This window comes from Corvus hawaiiensis, chromosome 2 (assembly GCF_020740725.1).
Source record: "Corvus hawaiiensis isolate bCorHaw1 chromosome 2, bCorHaw1.pri.cur, whole genome shotgun sequence".
Taxonomy (NCBI): Eukaryota; Metazoa; Chordata; class Aves; order Passeriformes; family Corvidae; genus Corvus; species Corvus hawaiiensis.
The window spans coordinates 35,706,292-35,732,882 of NC_063214.1; the positions used below are offsets into that span (position 1 = coordinate 35,706,292).

The 26,591-nt window shown below is 37.5% G+C and overlaps 1 protein-coding gene across 1 annotated transcript in view; it reads right to left on the reverse strand.

Annotated features, from left to right (window-relative positions):
• Positions 1 to 26,591, reverse strand: part of TENM4 (teneurin transmembrane protein 4) — a 1,366,951-nt gene that overhangs the window by 1,058,565 nt on the left and 281,795 nt on the right. Inside the window, exon 3 of the mRNA XM_048294397.1 lies at positions 14,766 to 14,820. The gene's annotated coding sequence lies outside the window, so the exon portion shown is untranslated. The remainder of the gene's footprint in view (positions 1 to 14,765; positions 14,821 to 26,591) is intronic.

Here is a 26,591-nt window from a genome sequence, read left to right on the forward strand (position 1 = left end):
TCATTCCCAAAAAGCTTTCCAGTTTTAATTGTACACCTCTCTACATTAACAGTCTTGTAGGAGGAAATAAAATGCAAGAGTAGTGTGTTTATTTATGTGCTTCATCTGGGATTGGTATGTGACAAGTCCACTGAAGCAGTCTAGTTTGTGTATTAAGTCATAAGGCAAAATGTGCTGGATTTACTGTATTCTCATTCTCATTCTCGTTGACCATCTCCTAATCTTACACTGTGTTATCTGTAATTTTTGAATTAGTTATTTTTTGAATAGTTTGAATTCCATGTAAATTCTCTGCAAAGCTATTCATGTGTGTCAACAAGCAATGGCTTGAGCCTTTTTCTCAGACTCTCTAGGCTTTGGATAAAGAATGAATGCAGCATTCATTTAAATCAGTGTATTGATTAAAAAAGGTTGTTTGGTTATTTTTAACTTCAGCTGTTTGCCTGCCACCAAAGAGCTTCAGTGGCCATTCTGCAGCTAGAAGACACTTTGGTTTTTGAGAAACAGTGGTTGTGTTGGTTTACCAGGCTAGTACTTCTCCTAACTGGGGTACAGTTGAAGCAGGGATATATGATTCATAATTGGGATACTTAGCTACATTTTTATATCATTTCTTTCTAGACTAGGTGTTGAATAGATACATATTTTTTAATAAGATGTTGTGGTTCTACAAATACATATACATTAACAGATCAGTCTGTTTTCAGGAGAAAAGCACACAGTATCTCCATAAAAAAGAAAGATAATGTTAAATAAGTTAGCTTTCCTTTCTAACATTTCATACAATCATAGAACGGTTTGAATTGGAAGGCACCTTAAATACTATATAGTGTCAACCCCCTGCCATGGGCAGGCACACCTTGCACTAGACCAGGTTGCTCAAAATTCCATCAAACTTGACTGAACACTTCCAGGGACAGGGCATCTACGAATTCCCTGGGCAACCTGTGCCAGTGCCTCACCATCCCCACAGTTTCTTCTAAACATCCACAATCATAGGAAATGTCCACAAGGCTCTCTGACTCTTGAGAGAAAGACAAGATGATTCAATAAGTTTAAATTCATCCTTCCACCATGTGGTCAGAGGGACAGATTAAAAGATAACCCCATTTTAAAGCTTACTTCTACTTTCCAGCTGGAGCAGTTTCTGCAATTTTTTTTTTTTTTTGTGGTTTGTGGTTTTTTGTTTTTTTTTTAATCCATACATATAATTAAAGGGATGAAAAAAGTTTTCTGTATGGTTTTCTGCTTTTTCTTTCCTCTTCATTAATTCACCTTACCTCTGGGGGCCATCAAAGAGTAGTTAGAACTTAGATGTAGTGAAAGACCTCTGGAAAGTTCTCATGTTTCCTAACAAACTGTACAAATATTTTCTTGTGTATCTGTTTCCTGCAATGACTCAATTTATTCTTTTATCAATTAATATCCCGTTTGCCTTTTGGTCAGCCAGACAAGAGGCTGAGATAAATGAATTCCTTAAACTGTATGTTAGGAAACATTCAACTATAATTTAGGATACCCAAACACATTCCATACCCCTGTCCTCTTCTTTTCCTTTCCATCTACACAGCACTTCTCAAAGCAAATGTGTTGGAGAAATCTTTTTTTCTCTGGCACTCACAACATCTCAAAGGTTCAGAAGGGCTGGAAACTACAATTGGCATTTGGCTTTCATGAACCTCTAGAAAGCCCTTTCTCTCACACATTAAATGCACAACAAACAGGACAATTTCAGGTCTTAGAGAAGTCTTTGTGTAGGTGACAAGTCCATTGCAACTGTGTCAGGAACCCAGCAGGTGTGCTCTCCCTAGATGTGCAATTTGAATTCTCTGTTGGTAAAAATCAGCAGTTTTTTCTGACTTCAGTGGAGCTATTCCTGATGACAGCTGTTGAGCTGTTGGCCACCAGTTTCCAACTGCTTGATTTTATGGCAGTTTCTGAATCAGAGAGGTATGTGGATAGTCCCAGACTGCAGAGGTTTCCCTTTAATTTCAGTAGATCTTTTAGTAAATCTAAAGAGTGTTTGGGAAAAGACAAGTATTCAGTACTGGATGTTGCTATTCTGCAGATTTCCATAGGAACACAATATAGTTATCTCCCTAGGTAGTCATTTGACAGAGTTATGAAGTAGTATACCCTAGAAATATCTTTTTCTGTCATATTTATAGCAATTATGTCAAATAGTGAATTTAAATAATTTGAGCTGATTACTGGAGGTTTGTGAAAACACACAGTTTGACGTATTCACAAGTTTCAATTACTGTATGTGAAATGTAATTACGTGGAGTACAAAGCTCCAGGGGAAGCTGTGTTTTCTAAATACACCTTGTCTGTAATGCAGTGATCTTTACTCCTTCTTCCCCCCCAAATTTGAAAATATCTTAAATTTTGTCAACGGCTCATCATTTGTCAGATTCCACTTTTAAAATCTACATAGAGTACAAAGAGAAAAAATCATCACAATCTCAGCAACCCATGTGATCTGTGATCATATAAATGGAACAACTCTTTAATTTTGTTTTATATTTTTCTGGCCACTGTTCAAGACCCCCTGAGTACTGTTTTTAGTGAGAGAAAGATTAGAGTACAATGTCATTTGTTTCAAAACAAACCTTTGTAACAAGAAACTTGATAATGGTAATTAATCAGCTGATTTGTTTTGGAAATTTTAGGAGTCATTCTCTTAAAGTTATCATACCACTTTTAGTGGCCAACTGTTCCTCATGACAACAAAGACAAATGATCATCTGATCCTCAAGTCCTGTCCCCTGTGATTGTAGGAAGCATACAGCAAATGTACTGTCTTACACATACATCCTCCCAAATCCCACACAGCTCAGAGCTTCCAAAAGGATCCTGGTTAAAATGTGCTCCAGGAAAGGAGCAGGAGGGCTCAGGGCTGTGGAAGGTGGCTGTGGCTGGAAGTCAGCATTTTGCCGTGCTGATCCCAGTGTTTACAACAGTTTTCTCTTTTGTCCTTGCAAGACATTTTGTGTTAGCCCCAGTGCCACAAACACTGGCATCACTGGTTGTATTTCTGTGAGCTCTGCAGTTTCATCCACAGAACTTTCCATATGGAAATGCCGATTAAAATTTATATTATGCTTTTAAATACACAAAGTTTCAGAGCTGTTAAATTTGATCATCTCTAAAGCATCTGTGTATTTCATGTGCATCTCACAAAAACAGATTGACATTAAAATCCATTTTATTTGGGTTACTGTGATAACCCCAAATAACCCTAAATTCCTTCTGTTCATATTTACTCACATTCATGGCTTTGGAAACTCCTTTTGATGTCTTTATTTTCATTGCTAATGAAGCTGTTTTCATATCTAGCATGAGATGCAGATCTGTTTATTTTATTTTTTGACAAATTGTGAACTAGACATGAAGGAAGACATTTGTGATTATTCTTTCTCCTTAAACAGCTACATGTCCTTTCTATTGTGTTATTTATCAAAATAATTCTAATCATTATCATTCAAATTTCAAATTTTCTTCTTCCTAAAAAGCTGAAAAATATGCTCTTGACAGGCTTGATAGTGGTTTGATGTGAACTTCTGCTTTAAAGGACCAGTAAAAGCCTTTTTTGCTATCTGGGTAAATATGACTTTCAATACCAAAACAGCACAATTTATTTCTGACTAACTAGAAATATGCAGGATAAGAAGTGAGGAAAAGCTTACTTTTTAAAATAAATTGTATAGCCCCTAGGCTATATACTCGATTACAATATTGCTTTGACACAAGACAGAACCTTCCTGTTGACCTTGACAACTAAACATTTTATTACTGTATCCTTAGCTGATAAACATTCCTAAAAAGCAGTCAGGGAAACATGTCATTTCCTAACGTGAACACAGTGCCCCAGCATAATTCTGGAATAATGCTGATCTCATGTTCTGCTTGCATTGGTGTAATGTTTTGAAAATGATCATCAAAAAAAAATCAAAAATGAAGAAGTGAAACTTATTGTAATATCATTTAGTCTCCATATACTTTGAACATAATGAAAAATATGTCTAAAAATAATGTATTCCCTCTTAACCATTTTCTACATAATGACTTACATTATTGCCATTTCCTTTAACCTATTTATATGGATTTCTAGGAAGGAGTAGTCTACATAAATGAGAATATATTTCTTTTCCTGAAAATGTGAGCAAGTTTTACAAAAGTATAAGTGCATTTACTTTTTCAGAAATCTAGAATTATCTGTATGAATAGATGAGGAACCAGTGCCACTTTCACTTATACAGCATATTAGTCCCAATAATGCAATTAGTGCAAATAATGACCTGTCTACATGATCTTCACATTCGTCTTCTCACATGGCAGTCTTTTTCCACTGATTTAAATTTCTGACCAATTAGTTAAAAGTTCAGCTATGAATATAAAAGATGGGTGTTTCTGGGTTTCTAAAAAAGCAAGGAAACCCAAACTAATTTATGAGAATTAAATTTGTGATTAACATACTGGCCATGAGTGCATGTAAGGAGCAGACATAGTATGTGTTGTTGATACTGGTACTAGCCAACGAATAATTATCAAAAACAAACATCGATACATACAAAGAAATGAGCGGCACAGGAAAAACAAAGCAGGTTCTCTGCCATGGGGGTTTTTATGAGACTGGAATAGTTCTGGAAAAGAGCAAATCAGAATGTCAGCATATCAGGAAATGCTAGGGCATTGTTGCCTGGGAAGAGATGACAGATGTCAGTAATTTCTGACATATATTGGATCCTTCTTGAAGTCCGCTGGACCAAAGACTACATGCTAACTTATTTTTCCCCCAAATATTCTTGGATCTATATTGCAGAAACGTTTTTATCATATTCTCCAAAGCAGCACAAGTACCAATTGTGTCCAAAAAACCCCAAAATTCTTTGCCTTGGGAAAACCTCAGGTTCCTGACTGAGTGGAGAGTGACAGCAGATCACTACACCATCAACCACAAATAATCCCAGGAGAAAGAAAGAATTGAGCATAATGTCACTAAGGCAGTGAAGAGCCTGGAGCACAGCAGCGAGCAAGCTGGGTTTATTCAGCTTGAAGAAAAGATGCTTAAGGAGGGATTTAACACTTGTCTGAGACTACCTAAAAGGGGCCATGGGGGTTTAGAGATAATGAGTCAGATTCTTTTTCGTGGGACACAACAAAAGGACAAGAGGCAACAGGCATCACTTGCAGCAAGGGAAATTCTGATTAGGTATCAGGAAAAACTGCACACATGCTCCCCCCCAAGGGTGGTTCAGCACTTGCCACAAGTTCCCAGAGCAGCCGAGGAACCTCCACCCTGGCAGGTGTCAGGACTCACCTGAGCAAGGCCCTGGGCTACCTGAGCTAGTTCTGGGGAGAGCTCTGCTGTGAGCAGGGGGTGGGACTAAGCAATCCAGAGGTCAAAACAGTCATCAAAGGAAGAGCAGAGGGAAAGGCTATGTGTAGAGGATTTTTTGCCCTTGTACTTCCTAAGCCTCTATTAACAGCTACTTGTAGAGTTAACCATCAAATCCATAACAAATTTTGCATCCTTTGGCAAGGAGTTCCATTGCCCAGCTACAGAAACACTCCCTCCTTTGACTTGCTTATAACCTTCTCCCTGCCTCTTTTTTGTAAACACCTGGTTGCTGTAAAAAAAGGAGAGTCAGTGGGTGATTCCTGTTTCTCTCCCCCTGCTCCAAGCTGCTCGTGGTAACAGACCTGAAACGTCCCTATCCATCCTCAGCTCTTTCCCAGGCTGAAGACTCCAGCCCTACTAAGGTGTTCTTTGTACACAGCTACTCTACATCTCTGATCACCTTTGCTGTCCCTCTCAGAGATATTTCCAATTCTGGCATCTTGTTTTGGAGATAAGAGTGAAGGTGGGCACAGAACTGCGGTGTTCAAGATGCTGGTGAGTCATGGACAGCGATGATTTCTGATCTTCACCACAACCAAGCATTAAGCTAACAATCTCATGGATTTCTATGATCAAAGTCTAATTCCAAAGAGGTTATAATTAGTTCCCAGTCATTGTTTTATATGCAAATTAATTATTTTTTTGTATGAACATTGTTTTACATAAGCCTATATGAAATTTCATCTGCTGTTCTACTGCTCACTCAGTCACTGCCGTAAGGTCTTTCCGAAATTATTCACAAGTCAACTCCCACCATATTATCCTGAACAACTTTCTACCATCATCCCATTTTCTCATCTCACCCAGGTCACTTGGGAATATTCTGAACAGTGGATATTTCAGATTACCCTGTGATCTGATCACTGATGACTTCCCTTCACTGTAAAAATGGGATGTTAATTCCTACCTTCCATTTACTATTTTTTGGTAATTCTTTATCCTTTTTTTTTTTTTTTTAATGCTATGACTTCAGCTTTATTTAAAGACTTTGATGAGAAAATCCTGTCAAATTCTTTAAATCCCAGCAAATTGTATTGGCCAGACCTGCCTTATCCACAAACTTGCTAAGTCCCTCAAAACCCTCCAGTTTTACAGGACCAGATGTGCCTTTACAAAAGCAGATGCTGGCTCTTTCTTTAGTATCACATTCATTTGCTTTCTCCTTTATACTGTGTACCCTCTTGCTCAGATAACGATTTTATTGTTTCATGCTTCCCTCATGTTTGGGGGGAGCTAATTTGGAGCTCTTTTTGAGAATGAGAATTGCATTTGTTACTTACTTCAGACAGGTTTTGCTGTTGTCCTAGGTTACAATGTAACCAACAGTATGTATTCCTTTATCAGCTTCACAAGCTGTTAAAACAGGTAGGGCAGTTTGTTATCTCCTACCATTACTCTCCCTTGACAACCCCTCCAGGGGCTCTCTGTTTAAGGGTCAATCAAGGACACACCGCATGACTCATCAGCCCACTGTGAGATGCCCCGCCCAGGGGGAGGAGCCAAACATTCCCAGCTGTTCGGCGCTGGAATTCAGTCATTAGTGCAGAGCAGAGGTTACCTGTGACTTGCCAAAGCCAGACGCTCTCCGTTATGCCCTGGGGCTCCAGGACAGTGCTGGACCACTGTAGTTGCCCAAATCCTTACCAGAGAGCAATCCAGCATGAATCCCATACCCTGACACTTGTGCCACGGCAGTCTCCAGAGCAGAGTGCCCGTTTGGACTGTGAGGACTATATATCTGGCTCTTTGTTCCATAAAGGGCTAGAAAGACTGCAGCAAAAAAATTTGGACTATGAGGACTGTGTATCCTGCTCTTTGTTCCATAAAGGGCTAGAAAGACTGCAGCAAGACTGCAGCAAATAAAGGAATAACCAGGATTTAAAAGGCCGGGCAGCTGACCCGTCTCGCGGCAAAACCTGGATTGGGGGAGAACCCGGACTGGATTTTTCCCGGAGTACGGAATGGGGGAAAACCCGGACTGGATTTTTCATGGAGTACGGAATGGGGGGAAATTCAGACTGGTTTTTCAGACAATTCAGAAAAGCTGCAGCTGCAGGGTGGCAGAGGAACTGCAGCAGACTGGGCATCACAAACCCTGCTTGCTCATTATCAAAGTGAGAAGAGCAACAGTAAGGATCTGAATTAGCACAGCGAGCTCCAATCCTCTGGCTATCCCACAGCTTCTATTCGAAAGTAGTTTTTTTTCCCTTCTGTGCCAGATTCCTACTGCTGATGTTTTTATTTTTCTCACCAACAACTCTTGTTTTCTTGCCCTAACTAGCTGTCCTAGGTTACAAAGTAAGATGTAACCTAGTCCATATTCTCTTATCAGCTTCACAAGCTGTTAAAACAGGTGGGGCAGTTTGTTATCTCCTACCAGGACTCAACCTTGACAACGCCCTCGGGCAATCAAGGACACACGGCATGACTCACCAGCCCATTGTGAGATGCCCCACCCAGGGGGGAGGAGCCAAGCATTCCCACGTGGATATAATCTGGGGTTTGGAATGGCTCCAGACAGTGAGGTGCAGAAGAAGAATTTTCATCACTGGACATCTAGCAGGGCTCTAATTACAAATCACTTTATCAAAACCCAATAGTTACAGACCTATACACTGTACATTTCTAAATGAAAATCAACGCAGATCAGGTTAATTCAGGCTACCTGTTATTTTCCACTCTTGTGTTATAAAAGAAGCAGGTTTTTTTTTTCAGGGCAGGGGTTCTGACTGCCCTGAAACATTGATTCATCTGCCTGTGGGGTTAAATAAAACTTTCTTACATATTCAGCCTGTGCCATCAGGATTCTCCTTTTCCTTTTGTACAAGCTCCTTCTCTCTATGGGTGTGAACACAGATCTTAATTCTAATAATTTGCCCTCCTCTCCCATCTTGAGATCCTTACTAGCAGCTAGATAGCCTGAATCCGCTGTAATTATTATTAGATCTTATGGTAACTGGTGTGGAACAGCAGCATCAGGTGTAACACTATAGGAAGGTCGTATCTTGGCTTTTAGTAAAAGATCTGATGAATTAATTTAGCAACAATATCAAGTACTAAGCCAACTGCATCTTTTAATTAACAACAAATGTGTGTTATAATTAATAAATTACCTTAGAGGCAAAAATCATTTAATGACTTGTAGGTTAGAGAACAGTATACACAGAAAGAGATGTAGGCCTGGAAAACATATGAAAGGTTTAATAAGAGGTAAAATTTTTCACATACATGGAATAAATTAATATTTAACCTCCCGAGAGATAAAAGCAATTCTGCCACAGGATAACTGAACTCTTTATGTATAATGAATTGATAAACCCTGTCTGCCTTATTGAATCCCAATTCATAGATGTGTACTACATTTCAAGAATAATTGTTTCATTTTAGAGTCCTGCTCTGCTTGAATTCAAGCCAAAATCTACTGAAGCCTCTAATTTTGAATTTGCACCATGAACTTTACAGCGTGCCCACGAATAATCCTTTTAGGCCTAAAATAATTTAATCTAATTTAAGGCAGATGAGATGCCCATACTTGGAGCCAAGTTACAAACTATTACAGAGAATGATTTCTTTAAATTATTTTTTATGGTAGAGACGTGACATTTCTAACTAATCCTAATAACAGATGTGAATCCCTCACATATATATTGTGATATCTGTGATATACTAAACTACCTAGATATTTTCACTGCTTCTGCAAGACAGTTCAAAGGGAGATATTCAATTAATAGAGAATAATACAGTGTAATCACAGACTATCAAAGAAAGAAGGAAGTTAAACACTTGAAAGAAAAAAGGGATAATTTTTGGTTATTTATTCAAAGTAGCAATATTTAATATGATACATCAACTAGTGACAAAACAGGAGAACATTTCAAGTGAAGAATTGATGGGGGGACTACTTTACTTTTTCAAAATCTGTCTTTTTTAGTTCAAAGGCCAAATTTCTCTGTTAAGTCTAGAGTAGAAAAGATGAGGTTCTTCACAGCAGGGCAATTTGAGATGTTTACAGCAAGAGCCTAGGTCTCCTTGATCAACAAGGAATTTGTCTCCCCTAGGGCTTTTCTGTACCCACCTTTACTGGTCTCTGTAAGAAGCTAGGATGTCACATCAAAATTAGTGAAATCACCCTTTTTTAGGTATTGGAGCTCTAAAAGTAGAAACAAAACCAAAAACTCCAGTTTTAATCTAAACCAGCTCTCACAATTAAAGACTTGAGGGTGTTGCCCACACTGAGGGTGCAGCATAACAGGAACAGATGATGTTTCAACAATGCAGGAATTGGAGATGACTGTGAGATTCCTTTTAAATGGTCATCCCTATATGAAATAAAATGGGAATTTTACATACTGTAGGTGAATTAGAAACTCCATATTCACCCTGCACAAACTTTAGAACATCTAATGAAAATGTCTCCAAGCGAAGCCAAGCAGTTTTAAAGGTTGGGCAAGGATTTTTTCTTTTTATAAGGTGTCACCTTTGAATTTGAAAGTTTTGGGTCTGTCATCAAAATGTAATTATATTTGGTAATCAAAGTCCAATTCCAGTTCTGAAACGCAAATTAATGAACAGGGATAAAAACAGGTTTGAAGCCTTTCCATTATATTTTTGACAATTTCAGAATTGTGTTCAATATATTATTCTTAGGGCTAGGGTTTAAAGATCTGCTCCTATTAGTTCTGTTTTTGGATGCTTGCTGGCATACACCATGGCAAATGACCTCTTCCTCTGTCTTTTGAGATGAACTTGAACTTGGGCAGCCTCACAAGTCAGCACCAGACCAAAGGCCTTTCCTCTTGTCCTGTGGCTAATCTTCTGCTTAGTCCCAGAGCCCAGAAAAGGATCTGATTTATTCTAAGTGAAAGCACCAATCACTAAAAGACAGTTAAGAACAATCCCTCTTATGCTACCTCAAAGCTGCAAGACATCCTCTTTCAGCACAAGAGGAAATGGCCTAAAGCTGCACAAAGGGAAGTTTAGATGGGGTATTAGGAAACATTTCTTTACAGAAAGAGTTGTCCAGCCCTGTAAGAGACTGCCCAGGGCAATGGTAGAATTACTGTCCCTGGAAGTGTTCAAAAAACATGTAGACATGTCACCTGAGGACATGGTTTAGTGGTGGACTTGGCAGTGATGTATTAACAGTTAGACTCAATGATCTTAAAGGTTTTTTGCAGCCTTAATGATTCCAGGATTCTGTCATCTTTTGTTCAAAGTCTGTGCTAGTAGAGGGTCAGCATGTCTCAGCAGCCTCAGAGTAGAGGATCTTATCCTGATTTGGACTGTTCTATGAATAGTGCTCCTTCAACAAGGGTTGAATTAGAACCTAAACCCTGAGTATGGGCAAGTTAGCCCAACCATCATTCTTGTATGAATTAAAACATCTTATAAACTATGGTAATTTATCCGAGCCATGATATAGATTTTCTGTCTGACATAGGTTTACTCTTTTGATGTGGAATAGTTTTTGATTTGAAATCTTTTCTAAAAATCGTATCTCATCCTATGCTTTAAAATAATTTCTAAATTTTTCAGCATAGAAATGAGCATTCACACTTAGGCACTGGGATAGCAATCAAATATGTTTCTGTTTAGGATGATCTCTGGCCTGAGATTTTTCACAAATTTTACATCTGGTTCCCAAATGAGCTCAGATAATAATCAGTGGCTTATGAGAAAGCATCAAGAAACATGTCTTTTCAATCTGCTTACAAGGTCAAAAAAATTCCAACAGGATATAATATACATACACAAGCTTGATGTATTGGAGTGTTGCATTTTTTTACAATGCTAACAGTTTGATGAGACTATCAATTAAACATGACTGTATAGTTAAAATTTCCATCTCTAAATGCAGCTGCAGCTAACAGGACTGCTAATCAAAGCAGTGTTATAATTTAGCAGTGATGAGGAAAGCAGTAGCCGTCAGAAGGGAATAACAGAAAGGAGGCAGCTGCTTTCATATCATTTTAGTGTCCATTTCTTTAATGAGCCTGAGGAGACAATTCCCTGCTGACTATTCATTAATTAATGGAATTTATGAGAGAAGAGCTATCAGCATGCAAACAAGTGGAGAACAGGTGATGACGGTCTGTTTGCAGGCAATGAGCATATTGAGGGAAGGAAGATTTTGAATAAAGCAAATTATCTGGAAGAGATATTTAACAAAAAGCTGAGGTACAAATTCCTCATCTGGGCAGCAATGACATGGCTTTCAGCTTAACAGGGACATATAATTAAACTCAAGTTATGAAAAATCCATGGTCAGATCTGGGAGAAAGAAGAAAGCTGCTGAGAGGACTCAGCAGCTGTCTCTTTCCCATTCTGACTTCCACCATTTTGCCATGACTTGATTGCATTAATAAACGGTTGGATAGATCCTACTGGAAAACTCTGTCTCCTTCCCTTTTGGTGTTTCAGTGTTATTCTAGTGTCTTGCCCTTTGGCTGGGAACTCTGTGCTGCCTCTCAAGGGAAACCAGACTCTTTCCCAGCCTTGAAGATCCCAGGGCACAGACCAGATTGTGCTAAAATCAACCTGCAGAGATTAATAAAGAGAAGACAATATCACAGTGCTGGGCATCAGCACTGTCAGGCTGGACACTCTTTGCATACGGATGGCATCAAAGGGTAGCTGAGATTGCAGATTTGGTTGTAGCCTCATGGTATCTGTTCACAAAGGAATTCTTTGAGCCTTTCTGCACAGCTTGAATTCTTGTAATATTAAACACCCTCAAGCCTGGTTCCAATTAATTGTCTTTGATCAGAAAGTGTAAAGTACTTGTATTTAGACATATTTGTACTAAAGCAAACTCCTGATGATGCTGTTTCTGTCCATTTTCTACCAGGGGTATTTTGTGTAGGATGTGTGAAGAACATAGTGGAGCTCGGCTCTGCAAGTGCAAGCTCCTTAAAGACTTGATGTTAGCAACATATGTAAGAGCAGCCGCAAGCCTGCTGTAAACAGGACAGGCTGAGGCGGCAGATACTGGACACGTGGAATAGACTCTGACTGCAGAAGCTCCAAACAGTATCCCACCATGTTTTGGGGATTTACATTATAAAGGCCGTTGTGACAATCACACTCACACAGTACAACACTCATAGAAGTCTGTTCCACACAATCTTGAATCTTCTGCATATGCAGTAGCCAAAAACAAGGATTTCATTTTTGACACTATATTTTACACACAAACTGTTCCACATATGTTCGCTGAGTGGGTAGCTATAGCACATGCTTTTTCTACTAAGGTTTCTAAATGTCAGGGATGTTACAAGTTTTTCTCAATGGCTCTTCTGTCGGGTGGATGATGGAGAAGTAAACAAACAACAGAAAGAGTTGAGCAATTTTGTCCGAGGTCCTTCGTTTTGACTTAATGAAAAACATATCTGGAACGTATCATTAAAAAAAAAAAACAAACCATGGCAGCTTATATGAGAAAATTTGGAGTACAGGAAGACCCCCTCCCTTTACACAATATTGCTTTATCAAACTTGTAACATCTTAGGGCTGAAGGGAGGAAGAGGGATTCCATTAGCATCATGGAGACTTGGGTAAATAGGGGTAAGGCTTAGATGATAAATAAAGTCCTTGATCCTGTAAGTATATTTAAAGTTAATTTTAAAAATTTTTCCAATAAATACTCTTAGTTTTACTTCATTGCTCAGATCTCTCTGCATGTTTTCTAAAATCTGCAGCAGCAGGAGTCCTATGAAAACCTAATTTTTTATTATAACATAGGTTAAAATAAACAAAACTAAAACAAACAGAAGTCCCACAAAAAACCCAACTGCCAAACCCAACCAAACCCAACCAAACCAAACCAAACCAAACCAAACCAGAAAGATGAAAATTAAAATGTATATTTTAAAGAATTGCTTAAATTTTTAAAACAGACTTGAATTTCTGTTTGATTTCTTTTGTATTTTAAGTGGTAATCTGCTCAATCCACCATCCTGACTTCTTGGGGTGACCCTTTCTGCAGGAAAGGAGCACAGATACACATCATCTTTATGCCAGTATGAAATTCATTCATTGGCTCCAATCTAGTTCAAGACTTCAAAATAATTTCAGTAAAACATGAAATAACAAAAATTAATAAGAGTAATTAGCAAGTAAGGAAATTATAGTTGTCACTTTCTCAGTATTTTCATGCAGGTCTACATGATAGAGAGTGGAAGCCTGTCTTTTTTCACTGCGAAATATTTCACTGACTTCTAATAAATAATATGCAGCTTTCTTGGCCCAGCTATTTTATTCACAGGAATGACCTGTAAAATACCTTGAGGTTAAACCACATGCTGCTAATTACAAGCAGATTATTCAGATTTTAACTCGGACTTTTTGCACTTTGATGAGAAATGTTGAAAATGTTGACCATTTATCTCCTTTCATGGCTGGAAATGTGTGTCAAATGTCATCTTTAATCCAGCCAAAATCTAGTTAGTGAAAAGATAACACATGGGAATACATGTATCTTTTAAGTTTGATGATGTATTACAGCAATTATGTTAATCAGAAAAGAGAGGTGGGTTGTTGAAGACAGCATGGGCCAGGCTGCCCAACCTTTACAAAGATTTCCACATACCTGGAGTGGAAAAACTAGCAGAATTTTAAAGTGATAATTTCCAAAAGAACCTGTGAAAAGTCCATGTACAAGCCAAACAGATTCCGGCACTCCAATTATAACCTAAGTCATATCACATCTAATAGGTAAGAAGGGAGAGGTGTTGTTTTTAAGGAGAGAGAGAAAAAGAGATGAATTTATTGCTTTCCACTTATTTGTCTTTTTTTTTTTTTTTTTTTTTTTTTTTTGGCATTGAAGCAGCTCTTCCACACATGCATGGCCTGACTGTGATGAGCACCAACAAATCAACCCTGAGATTATCTCTGTTGGTTAGAGCATGGTACTAAAGCCTCCAGGTTTGCTGGTTTGATTCCCAGAAGGGCCATTCACCTAGGTGCTGGATTTTATAATACTTGTGAGTCCCTTCCAACTCAAAATATTCTGTGATAAGGATCTAGTCATAGCAGAAGGAACAGAACAGCTATCAAAATACAAGCGAGTGATGGATATAGGAACTCCATCCTTCCTTCTGTCGTATTCAGTGGGTGCACAGAATACAAACACCCCAAAGCTGATGCAGGTAATGGTGACCTAAACCTCCAAAACCAGCTCACCTGGTTGTGCCGTATTAAAGCATACAATTAATAACTTTATCCACTCTTTTCATTTGACAATATTTTTCCTCTGACACAACCCACCTTTCATGAATTCTTAATTGATTTTATACTTAGCTGTGCATCAAAGTTGATGACAGTTACTTTTAAAATATATTTAGTCCATATCTTGTACTCCTACCTCAATAAAGCCAGATGGATGTCTGAAAAAATCCTCTGAAAATGCAGCCAACTTCCTAAGGGGAAAAAAAAGTATATGTATATATATATGAAAATAAACACTGTGATCAAAACTATGACTGTGGAATATATGAAGATAACCAGTCTGCTGAGATCTTCATATACCAGCAACAAATCAAGATACTCATCCTTCTCCCCAGCATTTGGTTAACCCCAGCTGCAGATGAACGTTTAAATTTTAATTAAATAAATAAATATTTATTATATTATTTGTTGCTATTATTATTTTTTTGGTCCCAAGTCTGATCAGCATATGAAACTTGCCTGTATATTGCATCAGAAATGATAGAGAAAATTAATAATTATTGAAATACTTTTTGATCTTAACTTTTATGAGTAATAAAACAACTAATTTCAAAACAATAGCTGAACCTTCTCTCCAGATTGCTGGAAGATATTGTTTTAGTTCCACAGCATTTTTCATCATTCCTGAAGGTTACCATTGTTTGCTTTTCATATTTAACTGAGACCAAAGATTAATGAAACTAAAAATTACAGATTTTAATATAAGTTAAAAGTATTAAAAAAAATTATATCATCTTACTGTTCTTCATGCAATTTTAAGACTATCAGTAAAAATCAAAGGCAGATAATTCCAAGAATGATGAAAAGCTTGACTTGTAGGCATTACTATTCAAGTTTTAGTCATAATATAAGAGCAAGGGGAAATTGAATATATTTGAAGGAAAGAAAACCTAAAGCTTGTTAAGGAAAACTTATTTCTTCATAAGTTTCTTATTGAGCTTCTAAATCTCATTGCTACAAGATACCTCTGCAGAGGCCCATGCAAGCACTTAGGGAAGAGGCCTCATGTCTGAATTCACAGAAAAGTAAAAATAATGTGCTTTAAGCCCTGCACCCTGAAAATTTTATTTCAGTTCTAATCAGAGAACTTCTCACTCAAACACCTTGGCCTTTGCATTTCTATGATGAAATGACCAAATGAAGTAATATAAGGATACATTTGGACATTTGTTTTCAACAACACAGGTAAGCATCACTGATTGTTCTGGGAGGGATGAAAGAACCTAAAAGCAAGAAGATGAATTATGTGGGTATGTCCTTAAAGACTGAGGGCATGAGTCTGTACGTGCAGTCTGTATTTCAGCACAACTGTTCTTACCACCCCAGTTATTACAGAGTAAGCGCCCATTTTAAGACCCTTTTAAAATACATTTTTTCCTAGTAACTAACAGCTAATACTGAGGTCAGTCTTGAGCTTCTCATCAAATTTGCTGCCCAGAGATAGAACTCCTTGTTTCAGATCCAAGTTCCCATGTCACCTTTTGTGCCTCATTTTGCTTTAATTTTATGGCATAATTCAGAAATACTGTACCAGCACCTTCCTGCAGAGTCGAAGACCTCAGTGAAAAGATTTCATAGTCATAGAATCATAGAATATGCTGAATTGGAGGGGACCCATCAGGATTTTCAAGTCAAACTCCTGGCCCTGCGCAGCACCATCTCCAAGAGCTGCACCATGTGCCTGGGAGCATTGTTCAACACTTCTTGAACTCTGCCGAGCTTGGTGCTGTGACCACTTCCCTGGAAAGCCTGTTCCAGTGGCCAGCCCCCCTCTGGGGGAGAAACTTTTTCCTGATATCCAGCCTAAGCCTCCCCTGAATTAGTTTCATGCCATGCCCTCAAGCCCTGTCACTGGTCACGAGAGTGAAAAGATTGGTACCCACCCCTCTGCCTCCCCTCATGAGGATGTTGAAGACCCCAGTGAAGTCTCTCTCAGTCTTCTCTCTGGTGACATCCTATACCTTCCTACAAAAACCTGTAATGCTGGCTGCTCCCTTGAGGTTGTTTCGAAGTGTATTAAGGCATTGACCTCTGCCAGGTACACTGTGGAGAAACAACATTTACAGGGAGCATGAGTAAAGAGGATGTTAGAGCTACAGCTGGAACCCATAAAATATCTTGAGGAAGGAAGTTGTGGGGAAAGTATAGATACTAGTTTTCTGAAAACTGCAAAGTGATGTGACATTCACCAGGAAAGTTTCTCCAGCATTACTAAATGCAGGAGGAGGCAAGACCAGGACTGAGGTATTTGAAGCAAAAGTGAATGTGAGTGAAGCTCTAAATTAATTTCTCTAGGGAGTAAAGATGGGATTGACCACGTTTTCTCTATTTTATCTAAACTGGTGGCAATTTTGTTTTCAATTTTCTGCATTTTTTTTCCATTTTCATATTCTAAAAAGATAGGCTGTCAAACAAACAAGAGAAAAATACACTTTTCTATCATTCCTTTTTCAAATTCCTGTTATTAGAATTGTAAATCCTGGAGGTCCTTTCACTCAGAAGTAGGGATCAGCAGGTGGTTTATGTATCAAAACTGCAAAGCTTTTGTTTGATTTTCAACAAAAAAAAAGTAATTTTGTGTGGATCACAAAGTTAACCAGTAAGAGATGAAAAATAGCTCAATCAATCCTCCAACACTGCAATTCAGCACTCCGTGGCTGAATAATCAGATCCTTCAAACTCTACACTAGAATTTGCTCTGTAATTTACACGAGATTGTAAACTCCAGGTCACTGTTTCCCCCCATTTCCTTAAGTTTATGTTAGCATGGCTATAATATTGTAACTATATAATAAAATAAAATCTTAAGTCCCATGGATCATGTGAATACAATTTATGAATCATATTTTTGGACAGCATACTTAGCCCAGTCTTGGTTTTATGAAACAGGCCAGTCCCATCCATAAAACTTGATATGTATAATTTCCAATTCCTCATACATGTTTATGCATGTTTCTATGTGTTTTAACAAATTTATATTCATATCTAGTATCCTCAGTATTTCTATTTACTGTAGCTTTAAATTCATGTGCATTTATTGATTTCAGTTCCATTTGCTCCCAGTTCATCTTGGCATTACTGGGAAGAGAGTCATGCACACCGTTCTTACGATGATTTTGTATGCTCTCAAATAGATGTGAAACTAAACACTGTCGTGACCAATTTGACATAATTTTTGCCAGATATTATATTGTTTCTTTATTTTCCATCTATTACAAATGTCCATGAGTTATTGGAGATGTTCGTTCTTGTGAAGAAAAATCCCCTCATAAATTCCACTGAATAACAAACTATTTTAAATGGCTGTATATTTGATTAGCTCATAAATATGCCTGGTTTCAGCCCTAGATTTACTATATTTTTAATTTTCCAACAGATTGGCCATAGTTTTAAGGCTTTCATCTGAAGCCGTTTGGTCTATTTAAAGGGCACAATGTACTTAACTAGTCAAAAGGCTCTTGATCTTATGAATGCACTTTGCTAGTAATGGGACAGTCATTTTCCAGGCCAGTAAAAAGCTATTACTCACTGGAACACAAACAGATTGTGAGAGGGAACGCTCATGCTGATGGCTGGCAGCCTGACAAAGGGAAGTGGGAAATATGGCCCTTTCCTGAATTAAGTTGCACCGACTCTATCTGTTCCAAACATTTGACTCCTTTCTTCTTGTGATGCTTATGACAATAATAGGATAACAGATTTATGTCATGAAGGCACTGACCTTTGTCAGAAAGAACATTTTGACAGGAAAAGATGTGATATGCTGCTCCGCTCTATAGTTTTGACAATGACTGACAGTATGGCCATATATCGACATGGCAAAGCTTATGCTTATGTTTTTATATTGTCATCCTTGGATTAACTCCTGGGTTTTTATCATCTTTGATCACATACAACTTTTTTAATGAAAAGCCTAGATAGAGACAATTAAGACTTCTGAGAAGCCTTGATTCACCTCACAAACACAGAAGTGATTTGTGTTCTAAGTAAAGATGGATTTTGCATGAAGAAGCAGCTAAACCTAGAGAACACTGAGGCTTCTTCTGTTTCTTTACTCCATGGTAAGGATACTCTCACCTTAAGAAAGGCTAGTTTACACTGCCGGTTTTGATGAAAGTTTTATTATGATAATGAACATTTGATTCTCATTTTTCTATGAAAGGGTTGGATTTGATGGAACGTGACTAAATTTTAAATTTGAGAAGAGTGGTGTTACTGCAGGGAATTTAAATATTTAGGATATGATCAATACATGGATGAAATTATTTTTCTTTGTCTTCAGGACTGGTGGGCACAGGCACTTCCATCACCATAGCAGCAAAGAAAAAAAGCCATATATCCAGGTAGTTAGACAAGGCAAAATGGAAAGAGGCACAGAAAAAGCCATTTTTCCAAAGAGAAGGTGCAAATATTCAGTTTGGAGTTTTTTAAATTATAAATTATGACTTCCCATGTACACTTCAGTTGCCAGACTGATCTGCTCATATTGCCTGTTTTTGCTATGTGAGCACTGACCCTGTATTTGGTGGGGATTGCAGCACAGCAATGTTGTGTGGCACACAGTCTTCAAATCTCCTGTATTTTTTTAGTGCAGCATGAAGAATATCTTCCATACTGTGCAGTGCAAACAAAATTGACAGTCTCTGCACTTGATGATCTTATCTTGTAAACTCTTAACACGTGAGTAATTTTTATTCACTTGCAGTTTATTTCTGTTCACAGTGAAATCACTGGTGAAATTCCCCAACACCTCCAGGAGAGCAGGATCAAGACCAGGAATATTAGCATTGACTTTTGTGGGAGCTCTCAGAGAACAAATCAAACTGGAAGATAATCAAAGCAACAAAAACTTGTTTTCTGTCTTTCACCTTCCAAGATTTGGATATAAAATTGCCTAGATGTAGCATCACTTTTCATTCAGCTCCTTGAGTGACATATAATGAGGTTTCATTGTTCACTATGACACTTTGACAAATGTTGTGTTACTATTGCTCCTAAGAGTGACTATACAAAACATCCCCACTCCAGAAGCATAGCGCAAGTAAAGTGAGAATCCAAATGAATTATGCATGAAACCTGAGAAAGGAGGCCAATGTTAACTAATCTCAAAATGGGTCAAACTCATGACAATTTAGTTAGTGACAAATGAAGTCATTTTTCTACAATATTAACCAACTGTGTCCCTCTTGATTTGTGTCCCTACTGATTTGCAGAGCACAAAAGGTCATTTTCCAGGCAGATGGGGAATTTCCCTTGCAGAAGGGAATTCAGCTTCTATATGCCAGACATAATGAGAACCAATAAATTAGGCAAAACTGCTGTTTACCTAAGATGAAATATTGATGGCCAGGCCCACGAGAATGCTAATGTCTACATTCATCATTTTTTTTAAAGTCTTGAAATTTAGAGCACAGTAGCAGAAGTTGTGATAGATCTATATATCACAGATACAATAACATTAAAAAAAGGTACCAACCACAGAATGCAAATATAATGCAACTGAAAAATTTCAGTTTCTTCCCCACGAATTTTACTATTATCAGTTAAATGAAATGGGATGTAAAGCAGTACCAAGCACAAATGGTAGGCTTGAAGTATTGATAGCAGGTTAGAAGATCTTTCACTTTTATATTACCAGTGAGTAGAAGCTGATATGCAAGATATGTGGCATGATCTGGTGGTCTTTATCCCATTCCCAGATTGTGATGCCATATGTCTCCTTCATATGGCAGAGTAATCTAGGCACAAGCATTGGAACAAACCTTTCAAGACAGGAAGGTACCATATGACTGAAAAAAACAAGTTTAATAGCTTAAGTTAGCAGAACAAAAGTGATCCATGAAACTAAATGCCTTTAACTCCAAATTTTGAAGACGGTATTCTGAAGGAGAGAATATTTAAAAGGACAAAAACAAGTGGAAAATAAGTTAAAATACAGTACTCATTTACCACCAGAACATTACATGCCAATAATCTGGTAATTCAGACAGTTGGAATGGCCTGCAAGAAGCTGTAAGCCCAAACCCATCCTGTTAACACATGCATGGAAATCATAGAAAAGGTTTTTCTGAAGGTTTGGGCACAACTGCAGAACTATGCAGTTACTGGCAGGACAGCTTGCGAAAACAGAGTGCAGTGATTGTTGAATACAAAGATGGATGCACATACATGACACCTATGAATGGACAGCATTTGCATGGATAATACATATGGAGCTCTGCAAAGGAACTGGCCATAATGTTTGTTGAGACCCTATGAGTCAGGATCAGAAGTGAGGTCCTAGGAGAATGACCTAGGAGAAGTTGTGTCAGGCCTCTGCTGGTCAGTCTGATCAAAAAGAGACAGTTATTGAAGCCTCCTTAAAATCTCCTGATCACATGGTTGTCATGAAAGACATTAGCCATAAATGCTAGAAGGGTCACACAACAATCCCAGAAATTTCCATTTTGCTTTAATACAGCTGCTTGGATGAATTGAGAAGAGCCCTGACAAGAAGGGCTTGATGATACTGGTCAACCAAAACTTACTTTAGGTGAGGAAAGCGGAGATTCCCCCCAGCCCAGCCACCACAAGAATATATCCACAGAGCAGTGTCTAGTTTAGAGCACCCTTGTATGAGAGTGACATACTGAGGAAAGTCCAGCAGAAACTACCGAGAAGATCAGTGATTGGAGCACATGACATACAAGGAGGGATTGAGAGAGCTGAAAGCATTCAGCTGGGTTAAAAAAATAGCTGTCTTCAGTGACAAAGGAAATAGTGATAGAGCGGATAGACAGGCTCACCTGTGGAGCCCACAGTAGAAATACAAGTGGCAAAAAGGGAAATTCAGTTTAGTACTACTATAATAGCTTTTGTGATGACAGTAATGTAGCCATGGATCAGATTGCTCAGCGAGGCTATGGAATCACCATCATTGTTGAGGGTCTCAGTGCACCCCTGAGAAACCTGGCCTGAATTTGAAGCTGGTCCTGCAGAAAGTTGGGCTAGGTAGTCTCGGAGAGTCTTTCCAACCTTAATAACTCCATGATTCTTTGACTTTAATTATATACCAAAGAATGGAACAGTGGAAAGTGAGGCATAACATCCTGATAGTAGGAGGCAGCAGTGAGCACAATTTTCTTAGAAGTTTTCTATGGAAATGTTGGTAGGACAGTACTTGGAAGATGAATACAGTGATTTAATTTTTTCCAACATGTAAAAAGGCTGTTTAAAGTAGAACCTCATTCTGAAACAACATTCTGAAACCTTCAGCCACTACTAAAATGGAAAAAATAATCATGTTTACGCAATTAAAAAGAAAAAAGGAAAAAAAAGTTGAGAGGACAATTTGCAAGTAAGATTGTAAGTAGTTTGAAGGGATACAAACTATATTGATCTAAACCTTGGGGTCCTGATATAGCTCCTTTGCGCTGATCTGTTATCTTAATGCTGAGCTAGTAAAACTCCTGGGAATTCTCCTTGTGTAAGGAAAATCCTAGCTGGCAGAGAGCAAGCATGGCTGGCTTTGCTCCAGGGTACTGAAGAGAAGATCATTTCCAGGGCAGGGGTGGGATGCTAAAATAGCTCATTATAATGGATACTCGTTTTGACAGTAATGAAGAGGACGATCACCTCTCCATATAGGTACCTAAATATGTTGAGCAGAGAGACTATTGAAAACAGATGTGCATTTCATAGGGTTTGTGGCAAAATTTATCTTTAAAAAAAACAAAACAAAACAAAAAAAGAGCTCATAATAAACACTGTATTTTTGAGGCATTTAAATTTTATCAAAATAAATTAATACTATAAAATAATGCTAGAGAAAAAAGATTCAGTATTACTTATAGGAATCATTTGGTCTGTGAGATTTACATTGTTTTCCATTGCAATAATTGAAATGTGATGGTGAATTCTGATTTTTCTTATAAATATATAAATCCAAAGAGGTATAATTATTTGAGTTTTTGTTTTTGAGCATTTACATGGTTTCCTGAGTGCAGAATTTATTCATATATTTCCAGCCTTCAACCATTTTTTGAAGGTCAAGGGATGACTGACTATAGCACAGAAAATAATAATATAATCAACATTTTAAGGCACTTTCCTTTTGAAATTAAAGACTTCTAACCCCTTAGGATCACATTTCATAAAACACACAAAAGAATTTATTTTATTGAGACTAATGAGAAAAACATAAAAAATATATTAGCTATATGTTTGTATTTTCTTAGGATAAACTGCTGAATTCTAGACAAACCTGTCCTGCTTATAAATTTTATTTAAGAATAATGTCAAGGTATAATTTTCAGTACAGCCCAGAGACTGAAAAGTCTTCCTCTGCCATTCATATTTGGTCTAGTTCTGGATTCCATATGAAATTTCAGACAGGAAGATTTATGTAATATGCACAGAGTGCATTAATCCACTGCACTACAAAGTACATTAATTTTGAATACTGTTATCAGTTGGGCTATATGACATGGTGATAACAATATTATTACCTTTATAAAATGCCTTTACTGATATTGAGCGCCTAATTTTTACCCTCTGGATACTTATGCAGTTTTGTACATACACATGAATAGGCAAAAATCTCAAAACTTATGTGTGTATTTTAAATATTTGCATTTATGTTTATTACATTTTTAGTAGCATAATATCAGGATGCTCACTTAATTAAATTAGAGATATTTTACTTGTTTATTTTCATTGTTAATCTTTGCAAATTAAATTAGCCATAGATGGAAGGTAATGAAATTAAATATCAAAAATAGAAGGTAAACCTAACTATTCCTTCTTATTGTTTTTTTGTAGATTTAAAAGAATTAGACTAAGGATCTAAGGAGAAATTTTGGGTTGGGTAAAACATTGAGTTTTATAGTCAAGATAATCTTTTTGGTTTTAGAAGAGAGACTCACACTGTCTGTATTCAGATACTTATTTACCTTAAATGAGGAGGGAAGAACTAGATGCTTCTTAATAAAGTCGAGGCATGTTAGCACGTAAATCCATCAGCTGAACACTCTGTCAGAACTCAACAGGTTGATGAGGTGGCCTGGCAGAAACTCCACAAAGTTCAACAGCAGAAAGTACAATTCCAATAAATACAAGGATTTTTTTTTCCTAATTAGACCTGCTTTGAGCAGGTGGTTAGATTAGAGGGTTTCTGGAAGTCCCTTCCAAAGTAAATTATTCTCTGAATTTAAAATAAGATTTTATTGCCATCTTCAGCCAGCAAATGGATGTGTATAGGATAACACACAAGCTGGAACACAGGAAATTCCAGATAAATATAGAGAAAAACCTCTTCATCATGAGAGCAGGAAAGCACTTGGAAAGGAGGACAAGAGAAATTATGAAATTTCCAGTCTTAGAGATATTCAGAACTTGGCTGAATATGATCTGAGCATTCTCATATAATTTCGAGGTTAGCCTTGCTGTTTGTGGAAGCCTAGACTTCACTGACTATAAGTTCATTTGCCACTGAAATAATTAAATGATTCTGAACATATACAATTACCCTAAATTTTCTTTCCATTTTAAAGTCTTGCGTGAAAAACCCCTACCAGGAATTCTGCATTTTTTTTTTTTAATAGAAATATCAACATCTGGTTGCAAAAACACCCCAGAGCAACATTTCTCTTTGCCACACATATTCCCACACATATTCAGTGCATTATTTTACATCAATTTCTGGCTCAAGTTTGCATCTGCAAAGATGTAAGCCCTTCTGAAAGTATGGCTATACATGTATATGATCAAACCCACACAATGCATAAGCAGTAATTTACCACAGATTTCTGCTGCACTTGTAAATGAAACAGAATTGGTAGACCTGGAAATAATCAATGATTGTATGATCTAATCTAATTTTTGTTTTGTTTTGGATTGTCTCCAAGAAATGCTTATGACATGTTAACTGAAAAAAAATCCTTCACATTTTTTTTCCCAACTTCATTCCCCATTTTCTCTGCCTTCTCCCAACACCAGCTGCTTAGTGGGAAGGGGAATGGGGGCTGTGGTCAGTTCATCACACGTTGCCTCTGCCACTTCTTCCTCCTCAGGGGGAGGATTCTTCACTCTCTTTCCTTGCTCCATCACGGGGTCCTGCCCACTCGAGACAGTCATCCATGAACTTCTCTGATGGGAATCCTTCCCAGATGGCTTCATCATGAGTCCCTTCCATGGGGTGCGGTATTTCAGGTGGGTCCATCTTGGAGCTGGTTGGCAATGATTCTCTTGGATATGGGGGAAGCTTCTAGCAGCTCAGCAGGATGTCTACAGCCATCCCTGTATTCCCCCACCACCAAAACCTTGCCACACAAACCCAACACATTTGAAGGGACATCGTTGATCAGGCTTACCATTTATACTGCTGGAAATGGTGAATTGTGGCAGAGATAAACTATATTTTTGCCTTGTCACAATAAAGGTTTCATCATTCTTCACAAAGCCTCAAAACTTCCCTCAAGAAGGGAAATACTGGCAGTGATAATTTATAAAAGGACATTATTAAAGAAACAAGGTAGTAGAATGATATTCAGTTTGGTTTTCATCAACCAGTGTTTTCTGTGTTATCAAATTGACACAAATGTCACTGAATTGATTCAATATAAAGTGTGTACGTTATTGCTCACATTATTCCCCTCAAAGAATATTACTTTTATATCACTCTCTCTCATCCTTCAGCTTTGCTTCTCAGTAGACTCCATAACATCATGAATGTTTTTACCCAAGCAAAATTTAAACATTAGGACACATCTCTTTTATAGCAGTTTCAAGTTAATTGTATAAAATTGAAACTGAAACATCAGAAAAGCCAAAGATAGAATAAAGAGGATATTTTTCATCACTATGGGATCTTTCCTAGTTGGATTTCTTCTTTTTTTTTTTTTTTTATTTTATTTCTTGAGACCTTCTTTAGTGCATTTTAAGTAATGCTCCATTGAAGGTCCATTGCACAATTAGTTGCATTCATTCAGTCTTCCACCACAAATACTAGAATATGATGGAAGGACATGTGTGACCCTCACTACCAATGGTTATTTCAGTTTCTGTTCTTCTTTTATCAGCACTGAGGTTCTAGATTAAGTATCTTTCTCACATTTCCTTTTAGATATTTACATTCTTTCAGTAAAAATGAAATCTGCAGGGGTTTTCCCCTCCTTTTTGTACTTAAACTGTATCATAGCTTTGCTTTGACATCTTCAGCATGTTCGAAGTGAAAGAAGTAGTGAAAAAAAAATTTATACATTTGTATTGTTTGGATCATGGCTTAAGGGACTTCTTTCATATTATTTCTACTAATAATGCAAATTTTAATATCAAGTTTACTTTAATTTATAGCAGTAGGAACTCAATTCCAGTGATTTCAGTGAATTTACCCTGAACTTTCACTGAGTAGAGGCTTGATGCTTGAATATCATTGAGGTTGCTCTAGATTTACCTCAGTAATATATTAGATAATGAATCTGAGATTTATTTAGAGGAGTATGAAAGGGGAAGTTAGCAGAGGACAACACAAGGCCCAATTTAATTACCATCAATAGCATCCCTGAGAAACAAATGGCTTATCTTTTATTTGCTGAGAACACTCTCTGTACAAGCTGGATGGATTCTTGGAAGAGACAAGAAAGTGCAAAATCCTATTTACAGGCACTAGTAGTCCATTGTCATATTTCTGACACATTTCTATTAAAATATTAAGCACAACTAGCCCCTAATGACTCTTTCAACAAAGAACTGCCAGTTCAAATAGCCATGTTTGATATCTCTGATCTTGTGTTTGTTATTTTTTTTCCTTGAGCTATCTTCTGTGGCATAAAATATTACTTATCATTTAACAACCTAAACAGCCATTAAAAACACCGTTTGGAGCAAAGAATGAACAAGGCATATATATCTGTTTATTAAGTCCATTTGTGTATGGCATTGGCTTCCAAAACCACCCAGTCTTGTTAATTTAATGATTAGACAA